The 17121-nt window shown below is 48.4% G+C and overlaps 2 long non-coding RNA genes across 2 annotated transcripts in view; both read left to right on the top strand.

Annotated features, from left to right (window-relative positions):
* The window catches only part of LOC108283870, a 434667-nt gene that overhangs the window by 133928 nt on the left and 283618 nt on the right, over positions 1-17121 (top strand). The gene's annotated exons all lie outside the window — the stretch shown is intronic.
* Positions 7322-15661, top strand: LOC119467255. Its single transcript, XR_005195793.1, has 2 exons — positions 7322-7387; positions 15582-15661. It is a non-coding gene; the product is annotated as an uncharacterized LOC119467255 (long non-coding RNA).

Below are 17121 nucleotides of genomic sequence, written 5' to 3'. Positions count from 1 at the left end.
AGATAGGGTTTCTCCATGTTGTTCAGGCTGGTCTTGAATTCCCGACCTCAGGTGATCCACCCACCTAGGCTTCCCAAAGTGCTGGGATTACAGGCATGAGCCACTGTGCCTGGCCTTATCTGATTCAATTTTTATGAATTTTCAAGAATAATCAAAACTATAAAGACTGAAGGCAGACTAATAGTTGCTGGGGCAGTGGGGAGTAGCTGCTTAATGGGTACAAATGTTTTTTTTTTTTTTTTTTGAGACCCAATTTCGTTCTTGTTGCCCAGGCTTGAGTGCTGAAGTGCAGTGGCTCAATTTCAGTCCACTGCAACCTCCACCTCCCGTGTTCAGGCGATTTTCCTGCCTCAGCCTCCCAAATAGCTAGAATTTACAGGCATGCACCACCACATCTGGCTAATTTTGTATTTTTAGTAGAGATGGGATTTCACCAGATTGCCCAGGCTGGTGTTGAATTCCTGACCTCAGGTGATCCACCCACCTCGGCCTCCCAAAGTGCTGAGATTATAGGCGTAAGTTACCATGCCATGCAAATGGGTACCAAGTTTTATTTGGGGATGATGAAAATGTTTTCGAACTAGATAGACATGGTGATTATACCACATTGTGAATGTACTAAATAAATATCACTGAATTTGTACACTTTAAAATGGCTCATATTATGCAGATTTCATCTCAATTAAAACAGTTGTGACATCACAGATCTCATCAGGTTAAAAGAGGACATGTGGGCCCATGTCTGGTACTTAATCCTGGTGAATTTTATAGAGATGGGCTGGGTTCATTAGCCCCATTCTACAGATGAGAAAGTAGAGGCTTCTTCAGAGCTCACAGCGTAAAAGTAGAACCAGGAATGGTCTGACTCTAGAATTCCTGCTTTTGATCACTTGTTTATGTTTCTCTTTCTCTGCAGCAGACAGCTTTTGTTTCATTTTGCTTTGCTTCCGATTCTGGCTCATGCCAAGTGCTAGGTGCCATGGGTACGTCACCTGACCCTGAAGAGCCCAGCTCTATGTCTTTTCATGCAAGCTTGCCCTGTGCTTTCCACCTATTCACATGCTTCACGGCCCAGCCCACCAAAGATTTGTAGCCAAAAGAAGACAGAAGATCAGGGTTTCAGTCACAGTTCCACTATGTGTTCATGGATGAGTGCCTTCAACCCTCAGTACCTCAGTTTCCCTAAATGTGCAGTGGGAGAGCATGAGAACACTTATCTGATGTCTTCCCTGGGGTGGTTGTGAGCATTAAACATACTGTGTAGGGGCAAGTGCTTTGCTAACGGAAAAGCACCATGCAGACATGAGCCATGTGCATGATGGTTATTGTTAGAGGGTCTCTCCTGGAATCAAGTTCAGGCTTCTTGCATACTCAGCAAAGAACAGACCTGAACTCCTGAATCTAGTGCTACGGCATGCGATTGGTGCTCAGTAAGGATTTATTGTGTGAACAAGTGCATGAATGAGTAGTCGGGCAATGACCTCAATGTGGGCCTGGTCGGGATTTAGACTTCTTGTCCTTTGTGTGTGCTCAGCCCAGGACTGAATGCACAGCAGGCTGTCAGGAAGTAGTCATGGATTGATTTGTCTGTATTCACCATCCCCAAGCAGGAGATAGATGATTTCATTCTGGTGTCTGGATTTTGGCTGCATTTTCTCTCATAGTAGGAATTATTCCAGGGAGATCCCAGCGCTCAGCTTTGTCTTCCTCTCATCCTGGTGAGGTGTGTGATCTAGGTGAGAAGCAGAGAGGACTGGCCTTCCTGGTGGGACTTTGTGACCCATCACCTTAAGCTTGGCTTGTAGTGGTGGGAGACCTGTGTTCCTTCCTTTCTGGGCCCCCTTCCTCTTGCTTTTATTGTATTTTTAGCAGCACTGAGCTGAAGCTTCTTTGTTGCAGGTTAGAGGCAGCACTTCTCGCACAAGCTAGTGGCGCAGGATAATCATTTCGGTTCTGATAGCAGGCCGGTTGTTATTTATCCTTTCTGGTGGAGGCTGCCAACCACTCTAGGTGTTAGCATGAATTATCTCACCTTGCACAAGGCAGTGAGTGCTGGAGTGCAAGTTTTCTCTTCTGCAAATAAGGAGTGGCAGTGAGAGTTAGAGCATCTCTCAAGCCCCCTTTTGTCCCAAACTTCCGTGATGGTGGCAGTCTAGAGTAGGTGTGTTTGATAGCCCCTAGTTACAATTCTCTTCCATCTCTTCCCCTTTCTGCCTGTACTACCATCTACTAATCCATCGATGCACCCACCCATCCACCCACCCACATTTACTAGCCAGCTCCCTGGACTAGGCCTTGTGTTCAGTCCTGAAGACACAGAGAAGACTGAAACAGTCCCTGTTCTCGGCCAGGTGTGGTGGCTCACACCTGTAATCCCAGCACTTTGGGAGGCCGAGGCGGGTGAATCACCTGAGATGGGGAGATTGAGACCAGCCTGACTAACATGGGGAAGCCCCATCTCTACTAAAAATACAATATTAGCTGGGCGTGGTGGCACATGCCTGTAATCTTAGCTGCTTGGGAGGCTGAGGCAGGACAATCGCTTGAACCCGGGAGGCGGAAGTTGCGGTGGGCTGAGATCGTGTCATTGCACTCCAGCCTGGGTAATAGAATGAGACCTCATCTCAAAAAAGAAAAACAAACAAACAAACAAAAAACCAGAACAGCCCCTGGTCTGAGGGGCTCACAGATCATGAGTAGGAGATAGATACTGGAATAAAAGACAAAAGTCAAATGTCATGAGTTCTGGGATTCAGAAAGGTGAAGGCTGCTCTGGTAGCAATAAAGGAAACCAGCGCTCCCTTGAGATCCCTTTCAGGAGGGTTATGGCCTGGCTCCTGTGATGACCCAGGACAGACTGGTCTTGATCCAGGGGAACCGTATCGATGACCTCAAGAGGCCCCGTTTAGCCACAGTAATCTATGATGTGGAGTTCTCAATTGCTGGCTTTGCTGGAGAAAGAGAGAGAAAGAGAGAAGGAAGAAATAGAAGGGCCGGTCAGTCCCCCTGTTCATTTAGTTTGCGGTCTCAGACTTCTGTTTCCTGGAGCTGCAGTCTGTATGTGTGGGAGGTGCACAGCAGTGGCTTGGCCGGCCCGCCGCTCCGGCAGCCCGCCTTGGGGGCAGCTGTCTTTTGGCAGAGTGCACCTCTGCAGTGGTGGCAGCTGGCCCAGGCAGACCTCCTCTCTGTCCGGTTAGTCAGCGTCCGGTGGCCGAGGGCAGAGTGGAGCCTGTGTTTCCGACAGCCCGGCCGCCCCTCGGAGTGAGGCAGCGCCGTGATTCTGAGGGTGATGCTGGCGTTTGCCCCTCGACCCTGTCCCCCACAAGGAGATTACGAACAAGGCAGCATTTCTAATAAGCAGCCTCTGCTTGCCCCATAGCAGATGAAAGACTGTGTGTAAGAGTGGGTAATTTTGGGTTTTCCTGATGAAAGCAGTTGACATTTGTGCTCAGACCTCATGTGCTCTGCAGCGCTGCCTTTCATCTGTGCGCTCAAAGCCCTGGTCGTCTCTGCCATGCCTTGGGGGCAGCCTGCGCCACCGGAATTCAATTGGGCCAATGGTGAAATATAGAAGAAATGGTAGAATGACCCCTGAGGCTGTGGATCGGGGAGCGGAGACAGCAGAAGCAAGTCCTGACTTTCCTGGAGGAAGGGGTGGGTGTTCCCGGGGCGGTGGGACTGTGTCTCGCCCCGTCCAGCACAGCCAGGGAGAGAATATGGGCCTTGGAGCTGGGCAGGGCTGGCTAAATTGGAAAGCCAGCTCCTCCACGGATTTGTTCGGTGAACAGAGGGCGTCCTTTCTCCTCTCTGATCTGTGTCCTCATTTGTCAGTGGGAATGATAGGATAACGTTACCACCAACGGATGGTGGCTTTCACAAGTGGAGCCAGGAGGCCCTCGGCAACGTTTATTGGCTTCTATTCTCATTGATAAACTGGACCCATTGTGCAAGGGCTCTAGAGAACTGGTACTAGGGGCCTGTAATCCCAGCACTTTGGGAGGCCGAGGTGGGCGGATCACCTGAGGTTGGGAGTTCGAGACCAGCCTGACCAACATCGAGAAACCCCATCTGTACTAAAAATACAGAATTAGCTAGGTATGGTACCACATGCTTGTAATCTTAGCTACTCAGGAGGCTGAGGCTGGAGAATCGCTTGAACCTGGGAGGCAGAGGTTGTGGTGAGCCGAGATCGTGCCATTGCACTCCAGCCTGGGCAATAGAGTGAGACCCCATCTCAAAAAAAGAAAAACATCCGGCACAGCCAGGGAGTACCCCAGACAGTGCCAGCACCTAGTAGGCCCTCCATAAAGGAAGAAAGGACACTGTTCCTGACATCCATACAGCTCCTCTAGCTTTGCAGAGGAAGTGAGAGAGAAAAGGAATGTGAAGGAACAATGGGTCAGGTTAGATTGTGCAGCCTTTCTGAGATGCATTTGTGAACAAATGCACAAGTCTTGAGTCATTGGTGGAATCTTAATGCATTCTATTCTAACCACCCAAGTGATAAGTTGACCCCCCAACTCAGAGCAACCTGGCCGCTTGTCTTTAGTCCACCCTGGAATACCTCCACTGATGGGGCACTCACTACCACTGAAAGATGGTATGCAGAGTTCTAATGTTCTTCCTCCTGCTGGGTCAGCCAGCTCTCTGGGTTCTGATCTTTGGGGCCCTCCTGACACCCTTCTTCAGATGGCAGCTGTCAGATTGGTGAATGCAGTGCATGTTGGGCCTTCCCTCCCTCGAGATGTGATTGCATGTGGGGTACTAGGACCCTGGTCAGGCCTTGACCTCCGCTGTCCAGGGAGCAGTGAAGCCTGGCTTGCTTTTGTTGGCTTGTTTATTTCCTAATGCCACCTGCCTCTGCACTTTAAGTAGTATTTGGGCTCTTGGGGAGTGTGCACATTCTAACAGAGCCCCTTGTCAGCAGACTGAGGAATCGAAAATTCTCTGCATTCCTCCTTGATGTCAATTACTTCAAGGAGCAGGAAGGTGACTTCTTTTAACAGGTAGAAAGGATTCAAGTGACAAAGCTGTTTCCTCTTCTTAACCCTCCACTCTGGAAAGTTATTGACTTAGTGACACAGTCCGTTTGTCTGGGCTTTGGGAGGGGGCTTTGGAGACTTCTCTCTGCTTTTGTGCAATGGTATGTATTTTTTCTCACGCTTTTTCCGGTCTGAGCTCGGTCTACCCCTCCCCTAAGCAGTAACCATCCGGCTACCCAGTTCAGCTCTGTTGGTGACTGTGGCATGGTGCAGTGGAAAGGACAATGGACCAAGAGCCCAGAGATCGGATGTCTGACCTTCCCTCTGCCTGGAAGGCCTACCTGGCCTCTGGTCGGGTCCCTACCTTCGTTGCTCAGCCTCACTCACTGTGGCCCACCGTCCAGCAGTGCAGGTGTCTTGGGGACTCAGGGAAGGTCAGACGTGGAAGGAAAGCCTCCAAGCTCTTGCATGCAAGCTCACCATTCCACTTCCAGGTTTTCTTCCCCTTCCTTCTGCTCTGTCATTTGTGCCTGCAGTTTGGGGATCTCCTGAATCTTATCCCTTTGCTAGGAGGCAGCAGTAGGCAGGTGTAATTTCTGCCCAGTCACTGAATGTGAAGAAGCATCTATAGGCAGAGTTAGATCCAAATCCCTTGGCCTGACACATCTGGCCTTTAAGTCTCCCCAGCCTCTCCTCTCATCCTGTCCCCAACAGCAGTTCATGTTTTAGCCACGCAGAAATTGAGAGGGTCCTGTGTTATCTGTGTTCCTGCAGACAGAGCTTGCCTAGGAAGGCAAAAGTCATCCTAACTAAAAATATGCACAAATAAACTCACTGCCAACATTCAGCCCACCCACATCCAATGATAATCAGTCATTTACTGATGGCCAGACGTTGTAAACATCTGTCAGTCCACTGCAAGAACAGCAGAAACTCTTAGCTGACCTCCATTTGGCCCACTCACTGAATTAAGTGATGTTACTAACTGAGTGAGGCTCCAGGCTCACTGAAGGCTTGTGGGCTACCCAGAAGCCCAGTTTTCCAGATTCAAAGCTTTTTCCTATTTCTTAGCTGTGTGACCTTGGGCAAGTTTTAATTAACCTCTCTGTGCCTGTATGCTGCATCTGTAAAATTAGAGTAATACTAATGCCCACCTTCTAAAGTGATTATGAGCATTAAATGGATTAGTACATTTAAAGACTTAGAACGGTGTTTTATGGCATAGGGTAAACACTCAATAAATGTTAGCTATTGATATTGGTGTGCCCAGAAGGCTTGTTAACCACCAGTTAATTTATGCGCTTGTCAAAAGTTGTTGTGTTGGTAATTAAATATTACATAAACTGATGAAAATTGAGTTTATAAAGAGAGTTTATGAAAATTTAGTACTTTGGATAGAATGGATAATATTGGTTTGCTAAAAAAAGAAATTGTCACTAAATAACTTAGAGGCAAAACAGCTGTAAAAGTTAGAGAAAAAAATTGTAAAACCAATGGAATTTGTATTCCATATGCTTTACAGGTGACTAGCTTTGGTACTGCTTTAAAGAAATTGAAACCAGGAATCGTAGATGTTGACTTGTGAGTGTGTATTTTGCATGAAAGACAATTTGCATCTCCAATCAGCAGACCAAAAAAAGATCCTACCCTTTGATTGGTTAATAAATATGCAATTATAATAAAATATTTAAGTGTTGATTCTTATGATTCCTATGTTTTCAATGAGATGACAGTGGTGGAATTGAGGAACAGGGTTTTTTCTCTCCAAGGCAGATTAGCTGCAAGAAATTGCATGTTTTGCACCAGGTGCAGGGTTTCCTGTAATCGGCAAAGGCCTGTGAGAGGTGGCATGAACCACACACGCTTACTGACACCTCCTGTGTGCCGGGCGTTGAGTAATGCTGAGGACACAGCAAGTGGGGAGCACTGGCAGAATCGGACCAGTTAACCATGGAGAAGAGAAAGGAAAGATGGTGGCTCTTTAGGCAAATCAAGGGAAAGGGATTTAAAAATGTAAAAAATTAAGAGAGGTCCTGGGAAGGTCTTCTGCAAAATAATTCTTTGCATCAGTGATGGAGGGGTGGAGTGAAGGAATTTTATATTTTGTGAGAAAGTGCGTGCTGAGGAAAAGCCTCGACATTAGATTGATTCTGTACACAACTCAGCAAATTAGATTGTAGTTTAAAATTATTAGTTTCAGGGGCCAGGGGCAGTGGCTCATGCCTGTAATCCCAGCACTTTGGGAGGCCAAGACGGAGGATCGCTTGAGGCCAGGAGTTTGAGACCAGCCTCACCAATATAGTGAAACCCATCTCTATTAAAAAATACAGAAAATTAGCTCTGCCTGCAATTCCATCCACTTGGGAGGTTGTGGCATGAGAATCGCTTTAACTCAGGAGGCGGAGGTTTCAGTGAGCCAAGACCGTGTCACTGCACTCCAGTCTGGGTGAGAGTGAGACTCTGTCTCAAAAAATAAATAAATAAAATTATAATTTCAGGTTTAAGTTTTAAAATATAGGACAGATAAATCTTATTTTATGCATCGTTTACGTGTAATTATAAATTGCATACTAATGTAGTTTTTATGATTATTTATTTCTTTTTCCAAGATAAAGCCTCCCCTCATCCCCCACTAAAGAGGGCTAGGACAAGTGACAAAAGTCACCTAAGATCACAGCCAAATGGGTAGAACTGGGAATCAGACACAGGTGGTGAAGCTTGATTTTTTAAGATATTGCAACCCCCGTAGCCCCATACCCTACCTGGCAGATCTGGACCTATTTTAAGTGGGTTCTTTTCTGGGGTAATGAGGTTCTCTTCTGCCTCAGTTTCCCTGCCTGCAGAGCTCCTCTGCCTGGTTCACTCTCTGCCTAGTTCACTCTCCTTTGCCTTGACTACACCTCTCCGAGCTACCTCTACCCCGGCATTCATTAGGGGTTTCTTCCTACCTGTATCCTGGCATTCATTAGGGGTTTCTTTATGTGTCTGGCTCAATGTGGGAGCCAGGAGCCCTTGAGGAGGGAGATCTCGCTTATCCATCTGTGTGCCCCCACTCTACTGCCAACATAGTGCTAGGAAGGGAAGGCGGCAGGTTTAAGAGAGGTCCTGCAGGCTGGACCGGGCCTCTCACTGTTACTTAGCCCAGGTCATCTCTTCACTTCTAGACCAACTGGTGGCACCCTAATGGGGAAAGCAATTTGGAGATTCTGGCAAAGCTCTTACCAGATGAAGCTGACAGTATAATCCCTGTGCATTAGCCACTTTCAGAGGTATCTGGGCCCCCAAAAGAGTCATGGGAGTCCCAGGCATGAAGGAGCCTTCGTGGCCATCTGCCCACCTTGCATGGTATCAGCAACACTTTCGGGCAGTGCTCACCCTGTCTCATTTTATCTGCTGGCATATTTCGTTTTTGTCATTGTATTGGAGATCTCTTACGTAGTAATCTCATTTGCTGGGTAGGCCAGGGAGGAGGTCTGGGACAGGTGAGGGAATCTCTCAAAGTCACAGACAAGTGAGGTTTAGAGTTGGGACTCAGAAGCAGGTGGTGCGGTCACCGTTGAGTTCATCATAACGATGCTGGCTGCCTCAAAGTACTATTTTAGTTAATGTTCAAAAGTGAATCTGCGAAGCAGACGGACCATTCATGTGTGCTTCACAGTACGGGAAACTGAGTCAGAGGAGGTCAATGTCACACAGCTGATAAATGACAAAGCCAGATGTGAAGCCTGTGAGTTGGATTTCAGCATTCGTATTTGATGAAGCGTCAGGTTGGGGCCTGGCGAGGGACGTGCTCAGGGGACGAGGAGGATGATTATGGGGAGCCTCAGAAGGCGTTCCTTGTCTGAGGGTGCTGTTCCCACTGCCTTGGTTTGGGTCCCTGCTTCTGGGCGGGATCTTCTGTTGGCAGAGGGTTCAATGCATTGGGTTCCATGAAGGAAGCTGTCTCCCCAGCAGCATCCTAGTCTCAGGGACTGCTCACATCACATCAAAAGCAAGGAGACAGTGGCTTTTGGTGAAAAGGGCTGTTTTGTCTTATTCTATGGGAGCTGGGAAAAGGAGACTAAACACCAGAGCCTCCCCCTAACCCAGGGGCACATTGAGAAGGAGGAAGGCAGCCCATGCTAGGAGCAAAAGGGAGAGAAGGTGAGGGCCAGAGCCCTGGGAAGTGTCAGATCCTGGTGCGCCAAGCTGCTCCCGGCTTGTATAATCAGCTGTCACTTCAGCATTTCCCTACCTCAGCCTTCCCAAGTACAGATTGAACATTAAACAAACAGTGACGGCTTTATAAATATTTAACTCCCACTGTTTAGGAATTGCTCAGGGCAGGAGACAAAATAAAAGTTCCTTGCTGTCTGTTCCATGCCCCCTCTGGCATGGTGTTGGAGGCGGGGGCCAGAGATTTGGGGAGTAGTGGGCAGTAGCTGTTCTCTTCCGCCTTTCCAGGGGGATGTGTTTGGGGACACACGTCTGTGTGTTCGTGGAGCCGTTCAGACCTCTTCTCGAAGTCAGCAGTTTGCATTTCTATACAGTGACCAGGATCCATCATTGCTGGTGTTATTGCTTCGCATCACAGCGAACTTCTTTCTTTTCTATATATAGCAGCTTTATTGAGATGTAATTCACATATAATTCACCTGCAACTCACCCATTTAAGGTATATAATACAACTTTTTTTTGATATAGAGTCTTGCTCAGGTTGGAGTGCAGTGATGCCCCCTTGGCTCACTGCTACCTCTGCCTCCCAAGTTCAAGCGATTCTCCTACCACAGCTTCCCGAGTAGCCGGGACTACATGCACACACTATCATGTCCGATTGTTTTTGTATTTTTAGTAGAGACAGGGTTTTGCCATGTTACCCAGGCTGGTCTTGAACTCCTGGCCTCAAGTGATCCTCCCACCTCTGCCTCCCGTAGTGCTGGGATTACAGGCATGAGCCACTGTGCCTGGCCAATACAATTGTTTTTAATATATCCATGGAGTTGTGTAACCATTACCATAATCCATTTTAGAGCATTTTCATCACCCCAGAAAGAAACTTTGTTTTTATTACCAGTCACCTCTTTCTCCCCACAATTCTCTGAGTGCTAAGAAATTGCTGCGCCACTTGTACTATAGATATACTTATTCTGGAGTGCTCTTTTGTGTCTGTTTTTTTTTTTTTGCTGGATATAATGTTTTCAAGATTCATCTCTGTTGTAGCATAGATCAGCACATCATTTCTCTGTAGGACTGAATAATGTTTCATAGCACAGATGTATTGAATTTTTTAATAAAACCTATTCATCCGTTGATGAACATTTGGGGACAGCAAAGCTGTAGTTGAAAAATCAAGATGTGGCCGGGTGTGGTGGCTCGCGCCTGTAATCTCAGCACTTTGGGAGGCCAAGGTGGTCGGATCACAAGGTCAGGAGTTTGAGACCATCCTGGCCAAAGTGGCGAAACCCCGTCTGTACTAAAAATGCAAAAATGAGCTGGGCGTGGTGGTGCATGCCTGTAGTCCCAGCCACTCGGGAGGCTGGGGCAGGAGAATCGCTTGAACCCAGGAGGTGGAGGTTGCAGTGAGTTGAGATTGTGCCACTGCACTTCAGCCTGGAGACAGAGCGAGATGTCTTGAAAAAAAAAAAGAAAGGAAAGGAAAAATCAAGATATGGCTAATGCAGCGTCATGTGACTAAGGCCAAACTCAGCTTGACAAAGGAGAGCCTCTACTATTTTGGGAATGATCAAGGAGGTTGTCTGTAAGCGTATGGTGGATGTTACAATGTGTCAGTGGACAAGTCACTCAGCTTTTCTTCAGTGCTAACTGTATGCCAGGCACTGTGACAGGACCCATCAATTAACTTATTGAAAATAATTATTGAGAGTGTATAATCTTGTGAAAACATTTATCAGAGGCTGTTCTGTGAGTTTCAGATTTTTTTTTTTTTGAAATGGAGTTTCGCTCTTGTTGGTCAGGTTGGAGTGCAATGGTATAATTTCGGCTCACCGCAACCTCTGCCCCCGGGGTTCAAGGGATTCTCCTGCCTTAGCCCCCCAAGTAGCTGGGATTACAGGCATGTACCACCATGCCCAGCTAATTTTGTATTTTTAGTACAGATGGGGTTTCCCAGTTGGCCAGGCTGTTCTCAAACTCCCGACCTCAGATGATCCACCTACCTCAGCCTCCCAGAGTGCTGGGATTCCAGGTGTGAGCCTCCAGGCCCAGCTGAGTTTTAGACTTTTTTAGGGTATAAGAATGGGAGGATGAGTTTGTGTTCTCAGCTCGTTTCTCTTGATTTTGGATGCCAGCTCTCTTTAGGAGAGAAGAGGGGAGAAAACAGGGGACTCTCTGCAGCGCTGTTCTTGTTCTGTCCACTTCCCTCCAGTCACGGTCTCTGCCCGGCTCTTGTCTCCCCAGAGGGGTGCTCTTCCCACTCCTGGTGTCCTTCTAAGTCCCAGATGTTTCCAGCATCCATTTGAGAGGCTGATTCAGCCCAGGCAGTGTCTGACCTAGGGAAGCAGACTGCAGGAAATGTTAAAAAATGGGGGCAGTTATCATTCCTGAGCATCGCACAGTCATTCAGTTGTGACTAACTGTAGTGGATGTTGTTGAAGGTCCCCCTCCCTGGACCGGTACACTCACCCCAGCTGCCGAGACGGCGGCTGCTAACGTCCACTGCCGCTAATGTCCACAGCACCCCTTCTCTGGAGATTAGCCTTCCTCCAAATGGAGCTGCTTCATCCGGGAAGTTGCTCACCCTCCAGCAGCCCTGGCTGACTCAGGGGTGCAAAGGGCTGCTCCCCCTTGCTTCCATGTGGGGCAAACTCCGTGGTGCGGTTCATGTTCCAGGGTTCCCTGTGGATGGCCTGATGGCCTGAGCTGGTCGCCAGCCGAGTCTACCCCCTTCCCTTGCCTGGCTCTGCTGCCTTCACTTCCTTTCGCCTGAGGCTGCTCCCCGTGAAATCACACCGACAGACATTCCCTTCTCAGGATCTGTCCCCGCGTGCCCACCCTCAGACGCTATCCGGAAACACGTTCCCTTTCCTCAGTCCCCTCTGATGATGCATCTGACTTAGAGATCCTTGGCCTGCGCCCTCTCTTTTCAGTACTGTTCTGGAGAATAGAAGCTTCCTGGGCTGGCCCCTCGAGTGTTTTGTTTGGTTGGTTTTGATTTCCAAGTCTTTTCAGGCTAATCAGATGCGAGGAAAGGTCTGTATTGAATCACAGCCCTGGCACTGTTCCCCTCTTCCTTCCCTCCTCCATTCATTCCCCCTGAACATCCTTTTCTGTGCCGACAATGACCTCACCAGAAGGGGAAAAAGGACGTGGGAGGGCCGCCTGGGAAACTCACGGAGCTTGGTACCAAATAGCCCTGGGTTCAAGTCTGGGCCCTGTTACTCAGGAGCCAGGGACTCAGGAGTGGTGACTTCTCTCACCGGGGACTCGTCGTCTCGATTCCTCGCACCGTTGTGGGGATCGGAAATAATCTGGGTTGATGATGTGGTGCAGTGACTTGCATTGAGGGGACACCCACTTCACATGGGCTGGAAAGACACCCAGAAGGAGTCCTGGCTCCCTCACACACGGGGGCTCAGCCTCACCAGTCAATTGTCATCACCCACCCAAGCCCATCTCTGGTCTCATTGCTTTTGTTCATGTTGTACTTTCATCCTGGGTTGCTCTTCCCTTTCTCTTCTCTGACCTGTCAAAAAGCCCCATTGTAGGCAAAATTTAAATGCCACCTCTTCCAGGAAGCCCTTTTGGATGCCTCTCGGGGGGATGAGTTCTTTCTATCTTAGCCCTGCACGCTGCGTGGTACAGGATCTGTGGGGCCTGTCTTCTTTACAACATTGCTGACTTCACGAATGTGGGGGTGCATGAAGAGTGTGATGAAATCAGAGGGTATGTTCCGGAGTCAGACCAATCAGGGTTAGGATTCCGGCCATGCCCCCCTCCTTAGCTGGATGACTTTCGACAACTGACTACATCATCCTGGAAGTCATCTGTAAGCTGCACTGCCCGCCCCCAACCACAGAACCCTTGTGCCCGCTGCAGGTGCTCTGTCAGCTGTGACTTCTCACTATCTGGCGTCCTCTGAATCACCAGCAGTTTGAAGAGTGAGCACATACTGAGCAAAGCCCTTAGAATTAAATACAGATGTGTGTATGTTAGCACCAAGCTAAGGGTTAAATACTTTCCAAAGATTCTCAGTGTGGTGGGTGGGTGAGAAGAGTTCTTGTCCCCTCTGGCTGCCTTGCCAAACTGGTACAGGGGCCCATCTCCCACTAACTACTGACAAAGATTCTTTGCCTGACCCAATTTAATCAGATACTTTAGTCTTTTCCTAGGCCCATCTGTGCACTTCCTTGTCAAATCTAGTTTTAGCAAAAAACTCTGCTGAGTCAGTTTGACAAGGACCACCCACTCTCAATATCTGATCACTTTCTATATCTGATAGATATAGTTCCTTCTCTTCCACTACCCTCCAGATGATGTCTGGTTCCCCTGGCCTGCCTTTACCAAGAATCTTGTTGGGTTGGTTTAGCCAGAATCCCCCTTACTCCTGATGTTGCCTTGTGGTAATTTTCTATCCACTGACACCCACCCTGCTCCTTGGCTGTGAATTTCCAGTTGCTCAGGCTGTATTGAGTTGAGCCCTACCTTTCTCCTACATGGCAAAATCCCATTGCCATGGTCCCTATGCTTATCAAGATGGTCGTGAATTGAATTGTCTTTTTTTTTTTTGAGACGGAGTTTCACTGTTGTTACCCAGGCTGGAGTGCAATGGCGCGATCTCGCCTCACCGCAACCTCCGCCTCCTGGGTTCAGGCAATTCTCCTGCCTCAGCCTCCTGAGTAGCTGGGACTACAGGCATGCACCACCATGCCCAGCTGATTTTTTGTATTTTTAGTAGAGACGAGGTTTCACCATGTTGACCAGGATGGTCTCGATCTCTTGACCTCGTGATCCACCCGCCTCGACCTCCCAAAGTGCTGGGATTACAGGCGTGAGCCACCGCGCCCGGCCCGAATTGTCTTCTTTACCATCTGCTCTACTCTGCCAGAGCTTAGACCCAGGCAGCTGAGTTAAAAGTGTGACCAAATGGACCATCTTGTTCCTGAAAATTGGGACTTGAGCTTGATTCCGAGATTTAATCATGGCAGAGGAGTTTACTCTGCTAGCCACCATCGCCCCACCCTGTCCCCCAGAGGGGTGCAGTGGGTAGCGGGGAGGCGACTGGTTGTTTCCAATCTCCCATCTCTCTCTGGCCATCCTCTGTCTCTGGCCTCTCTTCTCCCTTTGAAGGGACACAGTGCGGCTCACAGCCTGGCCCACTGCGGTGGCTGCAGAGAGGGGCTGAGAATAAGCCTGTGTCCGAGGCAGCCCTCCAAATACAGCAGGGCTGGGTTGACCTTTAAATAGACGGGCGCTGGGCCACTCAGTTCCTGGAAGTTTGAAGAAAGTCAGCCTTTCAAGTGATGCGACTTCCAACCTCAGGAAAGATCCCTGTGTTTGTGAAGGGTGTAATTTACTGTTGCTTTTGCGCTTCATGATATGTGGCTGCGTAGCCAGTGGGAGCCAGCATGCCAGAATTAGGAGGGGAAAATCCTCAAGTATTTTAATATACCCCTACTTAGAAGCAAGATAAACATATGCATTGTACTTTGGAACAGAAGCAAGGGGGGTTGGGGGGTGGGAAAGGGAGAGGCCTGGCATTGCATGAAAGGTCTTTTTAAGCTGAACTCTGAGGGTTTTCATTTTTCTTTCTTTCTTTCTTTTTTTATTTGTAAGCAAAGCTGGCATGGGCAAATGATGCCAGGATCCACTTGGCTGTGTAAAAGCCGTTGTCCCTCCTCAGACAGGCAGACTGCCGGATCCTCCCTAAGCCATAAACTGCTACATCGTCTTGCCTTGCCCAATTAAAAATGATTGGGTGCAGGTTGTCATCACAGTTGACTTAGATGATTTACTTTCCTTCCAGGAAATCTTCCTCCCAACTCTTGCTTTGCAATTATGCAAAAGAAAAATAAATGTTAATATGTTCTGTGCTCCCAGGAAACATTTTTTTTAACAAAGAAAAGAAAATGTTAATAAAGATGCATGATGTGAATGTGATCATGAGGAAGTTTCAGAACAACTCAAATTAAAGGACGTGCTTCCAAATAACTGCCTTATAATCTTCAGAAGTGCCAAGGTCGTGAGTGTCAGCGAAAGACAGAGGAATGGTTTCAGATTGAAAGAGGCAAAAGAGATGTGACAATTAAATGCAAAGTTTGATTCTCAACAATTGTTAAATCTCAGATGGATGGGAGCGTTAGATGTTAGTTGCATATCTGTGTCAGCTTCTTGATGTTTCTATAGGACCTCAGGGAGAATGTCCTTGCTTTAGAAAAATACACAAGGGGCCAGGAGCGTTGGCTCACACCTATAATCCCAGCACTTTGAGAGGCTTAGGTGGGCGGATCATGAGGTCAGGAGTTCGAGATCAGTCTGAACAACATAGTGAAACCCCATCTCTACTAAAAATACAAAAATTACCTGGGTGTGGTGGCATGCCTCTGTAATCCCAGCTACTCAGGAAGCTGAGGCAGGAGAATCGCTTGAACCTGGGAGGCGGAGGTTGCAGTGAGCTGAGATTGTGCCACAGCACTCCAGCCTGGGTGACAGAGTGAGACTCTGTCTCAAAAAAAAAAAAAAAAGCTAGAAAAATACAGAAGAAAGCGTGAAAGTATTCTGTAGTGACATGGCATCAAGAGGTCAGTCACCCCCTCTCACATACTGTAGGGGAAAAGGATTTGCTCTGCATTACCAACACGTTTGCAAGTGTTTCACAAATAATTATAATTATAATAAACCTACAGTGGGGAAATTCTCTCTCTCTTTTTTTGTTTTTTGGAAGACAGAGTCTCATTCTATTGCCCAGGCTGGAGTGCAGTGGCATGATCTCAGCTCACTACAACCTTCACCTCCTGTTTTCAAGCGACTCTTGTGCCTCAGCCTCCCTGTTAGCTGGGATTACAGGTGGGCACCACCATGCCTGTCTAATTTTTTTTTTTTTTTTGTATTTTTAGTAAAGACGGGATTTTGCCATGTTGGCCAGGCTGGTCTTGAACTCCTTATCTCAAGTGATCCACACACCTCGGCCTCCCAAAGTGCTGAGATTACAGGTGTGAGTCGCCATGCCTGGTAGAAATCCCTTCAGTGGAGAATACATTAAATCTGTGTTTGAATCATGACCCTTTAAATTTACTCAGGGTTCGACTTTACCCAGGGAACATAACCATTCTTTTTTTTTTTTTTTTTTTTTTTTTTGAGATGGAGTCTTGCTCTGTCCCCAGGCTGGAGTGCAGTGGCACGATCTCGGCCCATTGCAACCTCCACCGCCCGGGTTGAAGTGATTCTCCTGCCTTAGCCTCTGGAGTAGCTGGGATTACAGGTCAAATAGTATCCTTTTATAGATAAGGCAATGGAGGCACAGAGCAGTTAAGCAACCTGCCCAGATCACACAGCTGGAAGGTGGTGCAGCTGGAACCTGGATAGGTGCTGGCAGCCTGGCCTCAGGGTCAGGGCTAACCACTGAGCAGCACTGCCACCCAACGGATGGAAGCCTGCTGGATGAGGCCAAATCGATTTCACTCAGCGCCAGCCAAGCAGAACTCCCATCCAGACCTCTCTCCACCACCCTCATAAAGCCAGTGTTTACACAGGCTAGAGGTGCTCATCAGATGTTTTTGCCAATCCCCAAATACGGCCAGGTCCAGAAAGTGAGAGGGGTGCCTATTATGTAAGGCCCCGTGGCTGGTCCCCAGACAATGCCACTTCCTCGCTTGGCGCTGTGTGACTGCATAACAACGGGTTACTCATTTCCTCTGGAAAACTTGGCAGGGCCTCTTTGCCTCGTTTCCTCCCCCCACCCCATCCCCAGGCTTCCTCTATTGAATTTTCTCTGGATTCCCGGGAGCACCACTACGGAGGGCCTGGCCTTTGGCGGTGGACAGCCTGGGGCTGTGGATGGGCAGAAACGTCAGGAGTGGGGTCTGCCTCTGTGCTGGAAATGACATGTCCTCCCAGCCCACTTGCCCCATGCCAGCACTGGAGGCAGGTGAGGCCCAGCCGTGGATGTCAGGCGTTCCTGGACGGGGCAGGTCTCGAGGAGGCA

Source organism: Cebus imitator, unplaced genomic scaffold (assembly GCF_001604975.1).
Source record: "Cebus imitator isolate Cc_AM_T3 unplaced genomic scaffold, Cebus_imitator-1.0 Scaffold13, whole genome shotgun sequence".
NCBI classification, from domain to species: Eukaryota; Metazoa; Chordata; class Mammalia; order Primates; family Cebidae; genus Cebus; species Cebus imitator.
Note: the sequence above shows the minus strand (reverse complement) of the source record. Positions and strands in the feature narration are given on the sequence as shown.